Here is an 18,247-nt window from a genome sequence, read left to right on the forward strand (position 1 = left end):
TGAACAACTTTCTATTCACTAATTTCCTCTGAGCACTAAGGTTCACATAGTCACAGGTTTGCCATTTTCCTATTTCAACCTCCAGTATCAGATTTTTTAGTAACTATATATATAAAAAAAAAAATACAAAACAAAAAAACTTGTAATATAACAACAACGAATATAAGTTCTGCCTGCTAAACTATAAAAATAACAACTGTAAGAACTCGCAAATAGGGAAAGGGGATCCAAAAAAAAAAGGGTGACGTAAAATAGCAAAATATAAATTACAGGAGTTCCCAAAATTTTTGGAGGCCACAAATATTACAAAATGGCCAACAGTTTTTCAGACTTGTATTGTTTTTTTCCTAGATTTTTTCTTTTGCTGCTTATGTTCTTCATATAGCTGTAGGTATGATGTAGTACGATCTAACTCAGCCCTCAATCTTTCATTCTCCTTAATGTCACGAAGAAGCATGAAATGTGTAGAGAGTTTCTTCCTCACCTTATCTTCATCGATTGGATCTGTATCCGGAGCAGGGTTGGTAATGGCTGATGTGGAAGACCCACTTCCTCTTTTCCTCTTGTTATTCAGTTTCATGCTGGGACTCTACGGGGTGAAGGACTCTCTTTCAAGTGACAAATCCAGAAAAGCTTGTTGAGGAGAAACAGTAGAGAGAAAAACTTGGTTGTTAGCACTGGTCATGCTTGAAATGCTTGAAGGCAGTGTCGAGACAGCGGGGTGATAATGCTTAGAGAGAAGATCGAGTTCCCAAAGGACTGAAGCAAGAGCACCACTTAAATTGGGGTCTGAGGCATATGGCTGATATTTCTGCACATTAAATATAGATAGAAAAGAGAGGAAATTTCAGATTTTGGTTATTGATATGTCAAAGGGAAAACTAACATGACCCCTACATGCAAAACGGTACTTTTGCCACAATAACATGGAAGTCTGCAACAATTCTTGAGTAGGCACAAGTAGTCCATATATGTCAACAGATAAAGTAGATGTAGCAAATGAAAAAAAAATAAATAAAAACACTAAACATGAAGCAGAGGTTCTGAATTAACAAACATGGAATTTGTATCTTCTATCTAAGCATGAGTAGCCAAGAACTTACCGCAACGGTACCTGAAACAGAACCACCTCCAGCATCATTTTCCAAGAGATTCCGGCATTTCACATTCTTCTGAAGAAGATGCTTCGATGTAACCAATGCTGCAAAGTTCCGAAGCAGAATCAGATAGCAATACAGAAGAATAGCACAAGGTATTTGATAATGAATTGGGTAACTGATGTAAACAACATACCAGCCATGGCCTCTGCAGATCCAAAGCACAATGAAAATGTGGCCAAACGTTTTACAAATGCAGCAGCCTTTAGCATGTCATGCTGTCTATCTTCACACAACATCGTCTTAAGAGCTTCAGCTAACACCCCACCCAGATCTCTGATCCACGAACAATAAAAATTACAAAATGAAATGAAAAAAAGAAAAATATTAGTACAGCGCACCTCCCTTGCATAAGGCCGCTATTGAGAGAGAGAGAGAGGAATGAGAAATTGGAACTAGAAGAATGAGAGAAAGCACGCGAACCAACTTACGCACTCAAAGAGGAGTATTCCTTCCCCCCAACTCAAAAAATTACAATAATAATACAATTATAATTAAAAGTAAAAGAGAAATTGATAGGTTTTTGCTATTGCCTGATTGGGATGCTCACTTTCCTGATGTTTGTCAGAGAAGATTTCCCAGACTTTTATTGGACCATTTCCCTGTGGGGCTTGATTGTGGTGTGGCAGTAAGGAGCAGTAGGTATTTTAAGTTGGAAAATATGTGGTTGAAGTCAGAGGGTTTTGTGGAACAGGTGAAAAAGTGGTGGATGTCTTATACTTTTCAAGGTTCTCCTAGTTTTTCTGGCAAATAAGTTGAGAGCTTCGGAAACGGATCTGAAAAAATGAAATGAAGATGTTTTTGGCAACGTTGGAAAGCAGAAAAATGATCTTTTGGATGGTATCCGCGATCTTGATATTATTGCGGAAGGAAGACCCTTATCTGGAGCTGAAAGATTGAGAAAGGAATGTTAACGGGTTCAGAGAGGTTTATTCTTTTAGAAGAAATGAGTTTGCAGCAGAAGTCAAGGGCTCTATGGTTGAGAGAGGAAGATAAGAACACTTAATTCTTCCACAGGGTGGCAAATTGCAATAGAAGAAACAATATCGTCGATTCTTTAGTTGTTAATGGATCTTTGTCCCCTGACTCTACAGAAATAAGGGAGCATATTGTGAATTTTTACAATCAGCTATATTCAAAACAATAAGTTGGAGGCCAAAACTAGTTGGGCTTTCTTTTCCTTCCATTGGAGTTGATGAGGGTTCTTGGTTGGAGAGAGATTTTGAGAGAGAGGCTTTTAAGGTGGTGAGAGCATGGAATGGTGTGATAAGGCTCCAAGTCCAAGACCTGGTGAATTTTCTATGGCATTTTTTCAGACTTTGTTAGGAGGTCATTAAAAATGATATTATGGATGTTTTCAATAAGTTTCATCTCCAAGGGGATTTTGAAAAGAGCCTGAATGCAACTTTTGTTTCCTTTATCCCCACGAAACCAGGTGCCATGGGTATTAAATATTTTCATCCTATTAGTCCAGTGGGTGGTATTTATAAACTAATCTCTAAGGTCCTTGTGAATAGGTTGAAAACGGTGTTGGGGAAGATTATATCCAAGTCGCAACATGCATTTATTAGGGGGAGACAAATTTTAGACTCCATTTTGATAGCTAATGAATGTCTTGATAGTCAAAGTTGATCAAAGAAGCCTGGTGTTCTGTGTAAATTGGACTTAGAGAAGGCCTATGATTATGTGAAATGGAAATTCTTGTTGTATTTATTGAAGAGATATGGCTTTGGGGAGAAATTGATAGCATGGATAGCTCATTGTATTTCTACAGTGTGGTCTCAATTCTAGTCAATGGATCTCCTTCTGGGTTTTTTCAAAGTTTCTGTGGATTGAGACGGGATCCTTTTATCTCCGCTATTGTTTCTCATTATTATTGAGGATTTTGAGTAGAATGTCAATCACCGTGGAAAGGGGGCTTTCACCAAGGTTTTCAGTGGGGTAGAGGACTAATGCAGAACTTCTAGTATCTCATCTTTTGTTTGCGAATGATACCTTGATCTTTTGTGAGGCAAATCATGAACATCTCTATCACTTACGTTGCCTTTTCTTATCATTTGAAGCAATTTCAGGGTCGAATATAAATTTAATCAAAATTCGTTCCCTTCAGAGATGTGGAAGATGTGCGAGGTTTGGCTGGGTGGAATATATCATTTACCAGACTCGTGCAAAATTTGAAGGTGAATTTGGTAACTTATTTCTTTGGTCTTTTGCTCTCTAACAGGCTACAACAAGGCGGAAAGAATAAAATATGTTGGACCCCCTCCAAATGGTGGAAGTATAAAGTTATCATGCGCTATCCATTCTTGTAGGCTCTCCATTTCCTTGGAAGAGTATTTGGAAAGGTAAGGCTCATTTGAGAGGTACTTTTTTGTATGGGCTATAGATCTAGGGAGGATCTTAACTTTGAATAACTTGAGGAAGATTAAAGTCATAGTGGTAGACTAGTGTTGTATGTGTAAGAGAAATGGAGAATCCATAGATCTTTTTCATTGTAAGGTGGATGAGAGTTATGGGTTGTGCTATTCCATCTTTTTGGTGTAGAGTGGATTATGCCAAGAAAGGTACTTGTTGGATAGTTGGACAGGACATGTGGGAAGGTGTAAAATATTAAAGTTTGGAAGATGGCTCCTTTGTGCTTAATGTGGTGCATTTGGAGACACACAAGAAGCTTTAGAGATTGTGAGATTTCCATGGTAGAATTAAGATCCATCATGTTTAAATCTCTTTATGCATGGATGGTAGTATATAATACTCTTCACTTTTCTAGTTTTATGAAAATTTTGAACTTTTGTTTCTTTTTCTCCCTTCTAGAAGATCTATCATGTATACTCACTTTGTACATGAGTTGCGACCCTCAGCACTTTCTAATGAAATTGATTTACTTATAAAAAAAAAAAAAAAAAATAGAAGAATATGATGATGATGATGAAGATGAAGAAAAGAAACAAGACCAACCCCAAAAGAGAAACAAAAAAAAAAAAAGTACTTTTGCATATCTAAGGATACACTTATAGTAAACATCATAATGGGTGTCTGAATTGGAGTGGACAATGCATTTGTATCCACAAGTGGATAAGAGACAGAGAGTAAGCTATGGATATAGAGAGAGACAGAGAGAGAGCATGCACTTACAAACTGATAAGAGGGTGATGAAATATTAATACATATTACAACTAAAATTCTAATAAGGGTTTGTTGCAGCTATCCACCCTAAATTACTTAAGAGTCATTTGCAATGCCCCCAAAACTCCAATATTGTTGCAATAAATACCCTACTTCGAGATTAGTATGCAATGCCCAGCCCATTGTCCAAATTACGGTCAATAGTAACAAATTAGTAGGCTGGTCGAAAGACAGATTAGTGCACCTTAGTATGCAATATTCACCTCACCTCAACCCACTGATTTGCACAATGGCATAGATATTATAAACAAATCTCAAAGTAAGGAATTAATTGCAAAATTTATAGCTTAGGGAACATTGCATATGACCCTTTTAACTTAGGGCTGATAGCTGCAATTAATCTTTAAAAAAAAAAAAAAAGAAAGACAGTTTCCATTTTTCAATACTATGGTACACATGAATGTATAGGTGTCATAGATCTGTTTTTTTTTTTTTTATAGTAATGTTAGAAACCGCATTTTTATCCCACACTGCTACTGTAGCAGTTTCAACTAACCCTTGAATCTGTCCTTATTAAAAAAAAAAAAAAAACTTAAAAGGTTGGTTGTGACTACCACATCAACATTATGGAATCAAAGTGTAGTTTATAATATTACTCTTTTTTTTTTCTTTTTTTTTTTATAAGTAATTGACACGGGGGAGGGGGAAATATGTATTATTTCTTTCACCAATAGTGCAGAAAAGCCAACTAAATGCTATTCAGATAAGTAGGTGTAAACACATCTCTCAAGAATTTAAAACAAAAGCCCGATTAGAAAATATATGGGCTGAGAACTAAAGAATAGACTGTAATACGTTAAAGCAGGATCATATCACAAAGCTTTCGCAGCTAAGCATTTAAGTTTTTATTTAAAAAGAGAACATTTTCTTAAAGCAAGCAGTATAGAGTATGTGCATCCAAAGCAACACTATGGAGTTGGCATGATTGCTACTAACCTTCCAGGCCTGTAATCAAGTATAAGATTGTAAAGCTGAACAAAAAAGTCCAGTAAATCAACATTCAAGGCGTCGAGATTGCTCTTCATCACTTTAAAGGCAACGATGAAGCATTGGAGGCGCTCAGATACAGTAAAGCAATTAAAATTTTTCTGGGAATTGCCAGGGTTGCTACCACCAGAAGCGAGCTTTTTCAGATAATTCATAAGATCGCCCATGAAATCTAAGTCAATTTGATGCGAGAATTTTCCTAATCCTTTCAGACATGGTGCGAGCAGCGGGTGGGACCCAGATTCACCAGAAACTGGATTGCCATTTTCTCCATGGCTTAGGAAGAAAATAAGAAAGAATATTAGCTAGTCTAATTCATATAAAATTCAATACAAACTTTAACAAAAAAAAATCTGTCTGAACATAAACCTTTAAGGAAAACAAAAACACTAGAAAAAAAAAAAAAAAAAAACTTATGGCTCAGGTCAATCGAGTATAAATGAGGACTCAATTCATTGCATATCCAAATTTAATGAAATTGAGCACTCTTCCAGACATTATTTCCAAATTATTAATCACTCTATTGAACCAGGGTCCTGACTCCAATATTTTCAAACCTAGGTGCTCTCACACAGAACACATAATCTAATGAATTCATATATAGCAACAAGAAAGTCTATGTTGTCAAAAAAATCAAACAAACAAATCATCAAATTGCCTATAGGTAAAGAAGTTGGGAAGACTGTAACAGAGAAAACATAAAATTACCTATTGATAAAACAATTTGGAAGATGTCAACTAAGAAACCAATACCACAGAATACATGAAGAATTAACTAAATCAGTAGCAGTAATACAAAAGCTCAGTATAAGGAAAATGAAAATTCAGACTTGCCCACTATTAGTAATATGATATCAAACAAATCAGGTTTTGATTGCATGATAATAAGAACAGGCTTTGTTTGGGACAAAAGTGGTTTGAAATCCAGGCACAGATTGCTCTTCATCCAACCCAGAAACAACTTAAAAATAAGGGTAAGTCCACGTACCTCTTTCAAACTACTACCCAATTGACAATGTCTCCCACAAACTTTCAATTGTGATAATGTTCTCCCCAAACTACCAAAACATTATCAATGTCCCCCTCCCCCCCCCCCCAAGACTAACAAAAAGATATATATTTTTTTTCAAAACAATTTTTTTTTTTTTTTTTTTTTTTAAAAATTTGGCCAACCCTTGGATTATATATATATTTTAGTTTTAGGGATTTTCTAGAAGTTTTAGCATTTTTTGTTTTTATTTTATGGTAGTTTCACCATTTGAGGAAACATTGACAATTTTTGGTAGTTTGAGGAAGATATGTGGACTTTCCCCTAAAAATAATGATGCCAAATCCCTAACCATGAGCCAAAGCATTAGTATACAAAACTCAATAAAACCAAACCAACAAAAAATTTCTTTCTATTGGGTTTTTTAGAAGAGAAATGCTAGAGGTACTAAATTTTTTACTAACATGATGTGTAGCTCATTCATTGGAAAAAAACAAAATAATTAATTAAGAAAAATGTAACGAGTACCAATGAATGAGTTACACATCACGTTAGTAAGCCTCTGTTAGTAAAAGATTTAGTACCCCTAGCATTTCTCTTTCTACAGTACAACTTCTTTTTGACAAACCATAGTTATGACTATATCATACATAACCATAAAGTAGCATACAATCCAGCAGGACCAACAAAAATGTAAACCTAATTATACCCAAAGTGACAACAGCAGGCCTAAGCATCAATTTCCAGTGTACTTAAGAATCAAGAGCATCCCCAAGCACGATATTATGTGCATTTGCATTCAATTACATGTAAAAGATGTGTACATGAAAGCCATTGCAAATAAACTATTTCTGAGATATAAACATGCAACAAATAATAACCAAAACAATTGGACAGGTGGTCAGTTGCCTTGACTCGCAAGCATAAGGCAGAGTTGAATCCCATCAATTGGATTCAGGAGTGTTGACCTAAAAACCACTCTGAGACTCTGAGCCCAATCGAGAGTGGATCAACTCCCAGTTGCTCCAATTTATGCACATGAACTAACTAGCTTCATATTGACAGACCATATTGGATTAGGGAATTCATATTAAGCTCCACTATTTCTAGTAATAACATTGGAACACACCTGGCAACCGTTTGCTGAATGGAATGTTTCAAAATGCGAAAATGTGTCTCAAATACAGCAGAAAGTGTCTCTGATTGCATCCTTCTCCGCTCCATCACATCTGGGGTAAAAGAAACTGCCTTATAATCAGCAGTAACCTGTATAAAGCATGACAATGAACAATTAAATCAGAAAGAACAAAAATTAAGAAGGTAATGTTTCTTATGGATAAAGGAATACCTCCTCTCTCATCTTTGTCATCAACTGTTTCCTACTTTTCTTTTTGTCACTTTCTTGCAATTGACTTGGCTCCTCAAGATTCTTTCTTTTTCTATTTTTCTTGTTTTTCACTCTATTACTATCCTCATTTGGTTTTTCAGGCCTCCCAAGATCATCATCAAACGACAAGGACAAGAAAACCTGAGAAAGTAGTTAAAACAGTAACGACCAGAGATAAAAGTTACGCAAGAAAGTAATCCAAAGCAGAATAATTTTTTAATATACAGTTTGGTTCTAGATTTACATCCTACTTCAATTATTTATAGCATATTGGGATACTAATATGCAGGAAACTTATTTCGCAAACACTTCTCTAAATAAATGTTGAGAAAAGGAGTCCAAAACCAATTTACCCTCTTACATATCTTTATCTTGACTTCCAGTTAACATATATTTTTAATAAGTTGTCAAAAAATCATAAAGATTTTCTTCCATTGCAAGATATGGTGCGAATGATTATATGGAATAAGAATATTTTCGTCATTGTAGACATTCACAATCGTAATTACAGTAATGCCCCTAGTTTGGTTCAGGTTCTTTCATTTCTTTCCCAATCATCTTAATCCTACTACCTTAATAATCACTTCCACAACCATATCACTTTAAGAAGTTCGATTGGAACCTGGCACATGTTATGATTCTTATGAATGTATGTATCGGGGATTTTCAACTTGACCATCTAAACCCAGTGTCACCACACACACACAAATTTGTTCCACAAGACGCATCATCCTGTTAGGAGTAGATGGAGTTACTTTGTCCAAGACTTTTTGTACATCCATTTTTTTTTCTTCAATAGGTAGACACTCATACACTTATATGGGATTGAACCTATGATACCCCAACCCCTTGTTTTATGGAAGGAGCTAGCATTTTGTCCAAAGAGCATTGGCAAGTCCTTTTGCACATCATAGCACAACTTTTACATTGACAACTACTACATAAGCTTTAGACTGATGAATATAAAGGACTGGGTTTTCCTAGTACGAAAGATTAAAATTTTAGAACATAATTGGTTCAAAAACTGCTTGGCATATTTGCATGCAGTACTATGAGTCAAAAATTTTGAGCAAATTTGGTATATTTAAGGGATTTCAATGGAGAAAATATTTTAGAGACAGAAACCATGGTAAGCTGTTTACAAGCTCCCCTAGGACACACCAAGCTTTTTACAATCATGCATCAAAAATACAGTAATGTACTGCTCATATTTCTCTTTCAAAAGAAATAACTAAAAAAAAAGAAGGAAAAAAGAAAGAAAGAACTAAAATAACTGAAAAGAAAAATCAAGAAAAACTCGGAGTAGAAAGAGAAACCAAGCGATAAGAAAGACATAAATTTCTTGTGCTCGCATGTTTCCTTGGCTTCGATCACTTTGCATATAAAACTTTGCCGGATCATGAAAAACCAACCACAAACCAAAATCCAAGATAATTCTTAGCATCCTGAAAAACTTATTTGAAAGATACCTAACATTTTAAGAAAGCTTATTTGCATTTACATTGGGTAGATGCAAGAGAACTTGACTTCAGATTACGAAATTATGTAAAATAATAACTAATGAATACATGTCATTAGTCATTATTCGAAGGACGGGGCATTTATTCCAAATTACATCGGTTAAATTGGAGTGCGAATATAAAAACTTTTTCCAAGCAGAAAACTTAATTTGGTATGCAACCAACTCACTTTCCAAACATGCTAGGTGCGTCTGGTCGTCAGCTCAGTCAATACACAAGATCAATAAGAAACCAAAAGATCAACAGTGATGAATACATAAAAGTATAAATAGCAAAGAGCAGAAAAATCTCAATGAAGCTATACAACCCAAGACTTTAAAAGAATAAGCTACTCTATAAACCAAGAATATGCTTTCTTAATAGCTGATCATTGATTCTAAGTGAAGATTAGCCAAAGGTACGAACAGTTATAAGTCTATTTTGTATAGCTTTTGATTGTATATGTAGGGAAACCTCTTTGCAGCTATAATCTGTCTATACAACAGCCGAAAAGAAAGCTCGATTCGAAGCATGAACCAGAGTTTCTTTCCCAAGTAATTCACATCCAGTGAATGCAAAACCAATTCAAATCAACTAAACAAAGGATTGACTCAAGTACAAGCATCAGTTACAAATCAATTTAAAACTAAAAAAAAAAAAACTTGTACCTCAACAAAATCAGGATGCAACTGGCAATTATTAGCTTTCACATGATCTGCAATCAACCTTACAGCCTTCACAGTAGCTTCACCACCATGTTTTCCCTAATTGGTAAAAAGAGACTTATTGTTGCACAGCAGTGTTTCCTGTCCAAGTAGTAGACAAATCCATTAGCAAGTTCAAATTGAGAATGAGAAACCATTAAATTGCGTCTATTGTATATTTTTCGTGTACTTTTCAATAAGTTATTATTCACCAAAAAAAGTTTAACAAAATTCAATTTCATTAGTAACATTTTAACTTTAATTTCTTTGTTTCTTTAGACCACATACACGCACAAAAATTATTCAGTTGCCTGTTTATGCAGCAGTAGTTGTTTTAAGTACTATTTCTCACCAGAAATCTTGTCCAATGAATCAAACTTTAAAGAACCAATAAACCTTAATATCATCAAGTAACCCGGCCACCCGTCTAATATTAATCATTCTTTTAAGAATCTATACATTCAGATCAGTTCTTATATTCCACAACCATGGAGAAACAAAAGCCAACTGAAAAGAACAGAACCAACATAACTCATGAAAAATGATAATAATAAATGATTAAAAAAATAAAGGGAAAATATGTCGCACCAATTGTGCCATCATGTTTTGAATTTTGAGAACCCAATTTCCAATTTGATGAATTTAAGACATTTGCTTTGAACATTTGTAAATCAAGACCTCTATTAGGTTTTTCATCAAATAAATAATAGAAACAAACGCAAAATACAATTATAGCCCTCAAATAAAAAAATTAAAAAAAAAAAAAAAAAAAAAAAATCCATACCCATGGTTAGTCAACCTCCACAGCCATGGCATTGGCGAGTGCCCGGCCATGGAAGACCAACCTCCATGGCCACAAACTCACGGCTCATGAGTCGCCAAAGACCCACAACCGAGGCCATAGAGGTTTTGTGGGCCAAATAATTGTTTTGTTGGGCTTAGTATGGCTGATCCATGACCCAACAGAGTGTTAGGAAAAGCTTGCAATATATTTGAAAAAGTGGTAGCGGTATAATTGTTCGTGTTGTGTTTGTAGCAAATTGCTTCTCTCCGACCTCCACCGATCGAATGCTCTACTCCAAGACCCTCACTCGAACAGCCTTATGTACCCTCTTGGAGCCATTACTCAACCATGTCCGGCCTCACATCCTATCCTATGCACCCATTTTCCAGTTCTTGACTGGCCACAACCTCTTAAAACTGGGCCAACAAGTGCATGCCCACATGGCCCTTCGTGGGGTCGAACCCAATGCCTTCCTCGCCGCCAAGATGGTCGCAATGTATGCGAGCTCTGGCAATCTTAACTCGGCTATGGCTGTATTTCACATGATCAGTAGCCCAACTGCTCTTTTATATAATTCGATACTTCGGGCTTGTGCTCGGTATGGGTGTTTCGAGATAACCATTGGGATTTACTTTCGAATGCACTCTCTGGGAGTTAAGGGTGATAACTTTACGTTCCCCTTTGTGCTCAAGTCTTGCGCCGAGTTGTCGAGTCGTTGGATGGGAAAATGTGTTCATGGGCAGAGTTTGAGAATTGGGTTGGAGTTTGATATGTATGTTGGGACTTCTTTGATTGATATGTATGTGAAATGTGGTGAATTCGCAGATGCCCGCAAGTTGTTTGATAAAATGACTGTGAGAGATATTTCGTCCTGGAATGCTTTAATTGCGGGGTATATGAGGGAGGGGGAAATTTATGTTGCTGAGGATTTGTTTAGGACAATGCCGTGTAGAAATATTGTTTCTTGGACTGCTATGATATCAGGGTATGCTCAGAACGGGTTGGCTGACCAGGCGTTGCGTGTGTTTGAGATGTTGAAAGAAGATTCGGAGGTAAAGCCTAATTGGGTAACAATAATGAGTGTGCTTCCTGCGTGTGCAGATTCAGCTGCTCTTGAGCAAGGGAGACGGATTCATGACTTTGCCAATGGGCTTGGTTTGGGTTCGAATGCCTCTGTACAGACAGCACTTGTTGGAATGTATGCTAAATGTGGAAGCCTTGCTGATGCACGTCAATGTTTTGATAGGATAGGTCAACGTGAAAAGAATTTGGTTGCTTGGAATACTATGATAACTGCTTACACCTCTCATGGATGTGGAATGGAATGTCTGTGGACTTTTGAGGAAATGATCAGAGTGGGCATTCAGCCTGATAACATCACATTTATAGGGTTATTATCTGGATGCAACCATTCAGGTCTTGTTGATGTTGGCTTAAATTACTTCAATTGTATGAACACATTATACTCTGTTGAGCCAAGAGTTGAACATTATGCTTGCATTGTTGATCTTTTGGGTCGTGCCGGACGCTTGGTGGAAGCAAAAGAGCTTATTGATAAAATGCCAATGCAAGCAGGACCAAGCGTATGGGGTGCATTGCTGTTTGCTTGTCAAAGCCACCGCAATTTGGAAATTGCAGAAATTGCTGCTAGAAAGTTGTTTGTCTTGGAACCAGAAAATAGTGGGAATTATGTCCTGCTTTCAAATATGTATGCTGAAGTCGGCATGTGGAAGGAGGTGGACAATTTGAGAGCGCTTCTAAAATGTCGAGGCATGAAGAAAAGTCCTGGATGCAGTTGGATTTAGGTTAAATGAGAAAGCCCATTTGTTTCTTGGTAGAGATACATCTCACGCTCAAGTAAACGAAATTTATTTGTTTTTAGAGGCATTGCCTAAGAGGATTTAAGGCGGCTGGTTACATACCTGATACTACTTTTGTTTTGCATGATGTTAGCCAAGAGGAGAAAGAGTATAACCTCACCTGCAGCAAAAAGCTAGCCATTGCATTTGGGCTTTTAAATGCTAGTCCTGGAGTAGTTCTCCGTGTGACCAAAATACCTTCGAATTTGTGGGATTGTCACACAGCCACCAAAGTTCACCTCAAAAATTTATGGACGGGAGATGATTGTGAGAGATGTAAATCGATTCCATCAACTTAAAGATGGGTCTTGCTCCTGCGGAGATTATTGGTAGTTAAAATAATAGGACGCAAGGCAAGTCCTTAGGTTCTTATGCATTTTGTATTCCCCTGCTTCCTTGGTGATATGTTGAAGTGACATTTTTCATCATCCTGCACCATATGTTTATATAAATTACAGCTGAATAAGCAAATTCTGCTGCTTGATGGGTATCTCTGTGCCAATTCAGTCAATGAGTAAGACAAAGATCACACTATTCTGCATCCACGGTAGCTAACCAGGTCTTTTCAATATGAAACACCTGAAGCAGCTACATTGAGGACTTCAATGAGATGTGATGCCCAAGTTAATCTACCAAATGAGACAGGAGGGTATGAAGGGTGGAATTCATCATCAGTTTCATTCTCTTCTGTAGATAGGTTTGGTATTTCTTCAAGCCCTATGGAGAGGGAACCATACATCCCTAAGTATGTTGAATTTAATTATATTGAAGGTTCTAATGACTAGAAGTATAGTAGTGGGAACTTCCCTTGGACAAAGGAGCTGGAGGTGCTCATCTGAATTACTGTCAAGTTTCTTATTTTCATAGATGTCATCCTGATTGTTGTTTGCCTACTTCCACTTTCAGGCCAATAACAAGAAAGTATTTGGGAACCACTCATTTCGCCCCAACCAAAGATAGGTCATTAATGCTACAATGATTGGGGTTATGATGTTTTTGTTTTAATACCAACTTGAGGGGTAAAGAGTTACATATCAGGTAATTTTTTTTGAAAAGCTCTTATGAGTTATGATTTTTAATTAATACACTGTCTACTAGTTTCATTATCAGAACATGTTTTATGGTTTTGCCATCGTAGTTTTCAGTTATTCATAGTGTATGGTTTACTCTTGTATGGTCAATTACATCATTGATTTTGTGGGAATTCTTTTTTTCCTTTTCTTAGGTGCAAGATTTTTAGTTTCATTACTCGTTTTGGAAAAACTTCAATTACCACCCTTAATCTTTTATTACTTTTGCAATCATACTCTTAAAGTTAAAAAAGTGTCAATTTAAGACAACCATTTTTTAGAAGTTCGCAATATCAACCCTCCCATCCAAATTCAGGGTTAAATCCTAAAGAAAAAAGTGAAATTCCCAAAATATCCATGTCCAAATTCAAGCTATTTTTATAATTTATAAATATCTTAAGGGTATTTTGGGAATTTTACTCATTAACTGTTTGATTTAATACTGAATTTTAACGGGAGGATTGATATTGCAAACTTCTGACAGTTGGTTATCCTAAATTGGCACTTTTAAAGTTTAAGGTTATAATTGTAAAGGTGATGAAAGATCAGGATAGTAAGTGAAGTTTTTCCTTTTTTTATGTTTGTAATATCAGGAAATTAAATTGTCTGTGGTTTACATTATAGGAGTTGACACTTTTGAATTTTGTTATCTTGCAGCTCTCTGCTCTAGTGCTCTTATTTGTCTAGGTATAATGTTGGTAATTTCTTCCCACGTGTCACTTATCCAAGATCAGATAATGCATCTATAACAAGTTATGTTTGCTTTATTGCTGACTTTTATAGCCTTTACTTTCATTTGAAGCATTTATGGTCTGCTTATTTAACAAAAAACATTTATGTTTGCTTTTGAGTTGAATTATAGGCAAACAAACCTGCTGCTTACTTAAGTGCCAATATGGAGTGGGCAGAACAACAGTTGATTCTGAGAGAACTAAGTTCTGATTATTGTCAGGCTGTTATATGTCACACCAGAGAAAGTTGCCAAGTGAGTTTTGTTATTTGCATGTTTACTACACCAGATTCTTCAACAAAATAGCTAGGAGTGCTTTCAATGTTTTTGCAAAAGTCATGCACTAAATGTGTCATATTACTTAAGCTGCAGCATTTAATCCCTATCTTTATGTTAGAGAATAAACATAGAGGTTGATGCTTCTTGTAGTCCAAGATGAAAACTAGGTTTTTAACCAGTGAAGTCTTTCTCGTGCGAAATCTGTGCTTCAACCCCTGATTTTAGGATCTATAGCAAACAGCCCCCCGCCTACATAAATAGCCATGAATATGTTTTTTTTTTTTTTTTTGTGCACTCATGATTATTATGTAATATAGGCGCTCAACATTGAGCCTTCTTTTCCCCAATTGCCAAACTAGCTCGGCCATTCTTGAGCTTTCTTCCACCTCCCAAGATTTAAACTAAAGCTAAAACTATGATGAAGTTTTTGCTTCAATCACTTATTCACAAATAATAGAACAATCACCAACAACCCAATTAAAGCAATGCTGAAGTCTAGTAACGTTAAGAAGTGGTACTTTTTTGCCCATGCACAGGAGAAGAAAAGAGATTAAAGGAGAGAGAGAGAAGCATGGTGGGAACTTGTTTAAGAGTGGCACATCTTAAATCTTTTTCATGAGACTTGCCCCCTCTACTCTTCCACAACTCCGCCTTTTTATTTTATTTAATTAATTTATTTATTTGTTTAATCTTTTTAAGTTTTAGCTTATTTGTCTGTGTTTTCATGTGGGTTATTTTGAACGGACCTAAAACACGTCTTCATTTTATTGGACATGATATGTCATCATTGCTAAAAGTTTAATAGAATGCAAATAGAGAAATAATTAGTCTTAATAATTTGCCCATATTTTTCCTATATTCTATTACAAATTTAATAGATCAACCATTAGATTTGTGAAATCTATAATCGACTTATGTAGGATCCACATAAGTCCACAAATTTAATGGTTGATTTTGAAGATGATATTGGAAAAATATGGACAAAAATTTTGACACCAATTATTTCTCATGAAAATAGAACAAGTTATTTGATATGAGTGTGAACCTTAGGCAGTGGTTTGATAACTTCTAAACCTTAAAAAAGAGCAATTTGATCAAATGTTAATTATATAATCCGTGTAATTATGGCATTTTTCTCTAGAGGATGTGATTGCATTGGGTAACTCCCCCTTTTAATACCTTTTGGAGAAAATAAGTTGATTTAATTAGTTGCTAAAGAATTATAAGTTGTGAGGATGATTAAAACATTTTAAAAAAAGCAATAGGATCAATATTCCTCATGTTATTGCAATTCTTCTATCATTTTGAGCCCAAAAAAAATAGGTTTACAATGGAAAGATATATGCTAACTTCACAAGGCCGGTATCTTGAGAGCTTGGCGTACATGGACAAATCAAAAGCCAAAGTACTAGTAAATGAGCATTGCTTTAAAGCAGCAAATATATACAAATAAGATTTGATAACATTTATTTACACCATGCATACCCTATTTGATACGCTATAAAAGCCTACTTTTTTGGCGTAAAAAGACTAATAAAATTTTATTTATGAAACAAATTTATCACTTTACATTCCAAACACAAAATGCTACTATACAGTTACAAAAGTTTTTTTCTTTTCTTTTTTTGACATGTCTGCACAAGAAGGGTGAGGGAGATTCAAACTAGTGACTTTCGCTTCATGAGGCGTGGTTCCAGTCGATTGAGCTACCTCTTGGGGACTACATTTACAAATGTTGGAGACAAGTGAAGTGATAAGATATTATCATTTCAAAAAAAAGAAAAAAATGTGAAGTGATAAGAATTTACAATATGAAGTGCTACTATTTTCTTAAAAAAATAAAAAAAGAATTGTTTATCCCCCAAATTTAAGTAAAACTCCATGATCCCCAATAACCCCATTAAAAATAGACAAAATAATCACCTATTTTGGACGGCCAGACTGGTAGTGGGTCACCTGCAAAATAGAGAAAATAGTCACCTAATGTCCACCGGTCCTCGGGAGGACCAAGGACACTCCGATGCTTAAGTCAGTAAAAGGCTTTATTAAAAAATTGAATAAAGATCGTGAAAAGTAAAAAATAAGTATATAATTCGTACCTGAGGGGTATATCCATTTTTATGGGAGAGGTTCTTGCTCAATGTAGTAGCATGGATCCTAATAAGGTGTGAATTTTTTTGCAGAGTGTAATTTAACAAATGTATCACACAAATAGCTATTTAGATGTAGTTTCCACGGAAAAGAAATTTAGATTGTTTTCCTTTGATTACCTAGTTAGCTTCCATGTAAAGGCAAATTGAGTGGATCCCCAACAACCCAATTAAAAATTTAAAAATCATTTTTAATCTCTAAAAGTATGAATAATAAAAAAATAAAAATAAAAATTTGTGTCCCGTCCAAAATTTGATAAAAATATAAATGGGTTTTCTAAAAATTTAAAAAACATCTAATAGTCATTTTCACAAAAATATCAAAAAATAATATTTTTTTTTTTAAAAAAAAATAAACCAAAAAATTTAAATCATAAACAATTACTATAAGTCAAGAAGATTACCTGTATCCAAACCGAGTGTTTTGAGCAATCACAATTTTGGTTTCCACCACAAAACTTCATTGGATCCTCTACAATAGATTTTTCCTTCTATATCGTCCTTGATGATCTTGCAAAGGCCTATGGGAAAATCAGAAGGAAATAAAACCTTATACTCACTTTCGAAAAGAACCATCTTTGCAAGATGATCAGCTGCTCTATTCGTTTCACGCCATGCATGAGAAACCTTGTACTTCTCAAACTTCCTTAAAAGCTCCCAAATGTCCTTCAAGCAACTAGCAGCCTTTTGACTAAACGGTTGGTCGTTGTTAATGGTCTTCACAGCACTTAGCGAATCAGACTCGACCCATATTACCTTAATGCTCATATCCAAAGCAAGACGAAGACCACTCTCTATAGCCCATAGTTCGACCAAGAATATGTCATCTCCATGTGCATTAGAGGCAAAAGCACATATCGGGTCACCCATATGATCTCGAAGCAATCCACCAAACCCAGATCTTTTTGGAGTTATAGATCCATCAGTGTTTAATTTTGTCCATCCAAAATCTGGTTTTTTCCATTTGCACATGGATCCAAGTGGAGTAGGAAGGCCACTTCCTTGTTGGTGGTTGAGACTTAGGGGAAAAACCCTCTTATTGGTTCTCTTAGCATGGTGCTTCTTCCTTTGGAGGTTGCTCCACTCTTGAACTTTCTTTGGGATGGTTGGCCAAGCTGTGTTGTCATAATTGGGCTCAAATATTTCCTAAAAACAAAAAACAAATTAGGCATGATTTAGCTTATTTTTTTCACATTATTCAGCTTGAAACCTTTCAAATTATTACTTGTGAGATAAGGTAATATAGAGCAAAAAAAAAAAAAAAAAAGGAAAACTACAAATATTGCTCGAAACACATGCACACACAATTATATTACAAGGGTTAATATAGAAGAGAAATAAGTTCAACATGAATCAAGCATATAAGATCTAAACCACAAACATAATAACTAAGTCATGAATATATCACAATTGAAATGCATGGCAGTTCTTCAAATATTGTCTTATGAATATATTTGTCACATTTAC

At 35.4% G+C, this 18,247-nt stretch overlaps 1 long non-coding RNA gene and 2 pseudogenes across 3 annotated transcripts; 2 read left to right on the top strand and 1 right to left on the bottom strand.

Annotated features, from left to right (window-relative positions):
- Positions 1–124: 124 nt before the first annotated feature.
- Positions 125–10,066, bottom strand: LOC132167246 (nucleolar complex-associated protein 3-like; annotated as a pseudogene). Its single transcript, XR_015911320.1, has 7 exons — positions 9,873–10,066; positions 7,667–7,846; positions 7,448–7,584; positions 5,280–5,606; positions 1,294–1,433; positions 1,104–1,201; positions 125–811 (listed from the first exon to the last, which is right to left on the bottom strand). The product of XR_015911320.1 is annotated as a nucleolar complex-associated protein 3-like (transcript).
- An 876-nt stretch (positions 10,067–10,942) lies between these two features.
- On the top strand, positions 10,943–13,316 carry LOC148587540 (pentatricopeptide repeat-containing protein At2g20540 pseudogene; annotated as a pseudogene).
- A 22-nt stretch (positions 13,317–13,338) lies between these two features.
- LOC148587541 (uncharacterized) lies at positions 13,339–14,772 on the top strand. Of its 2 annotated transcripts, none has more exons than XR_015911515.1 (3): positions 13,339–13,378; positions 13,458–13,589; positions 14,279–14,365. It is a non-coding gene; the product is annotated as an uncharacterized LOC148587541 (long non-coding RNA). The 2 variants fall into 2 exon arrangements; XR_015911516.1 differs by adding an exon at positions 14,484–14,772 and having other exon boundaries at positions 13,353–13,589; positions 14,279–14,308.
- Positions 14,773–18,247: the final 3,475 nt, after the last annotated feature.

Source organism: Corylus avellana, chromosome 2, assembly GCF_965113065.1.
Source record: "Corylus avellana chromosome 2, dhCorAvel1.hap1.2, whole genome shotgun sequence".
Classification (NCBI taxonomy): domain Eukaryota; kingdom Viridiplantae; phylum Streptophyta; class Magnoliopsida; order Fagales; family Betulaceae; genus Corylus; species Corylus avellana.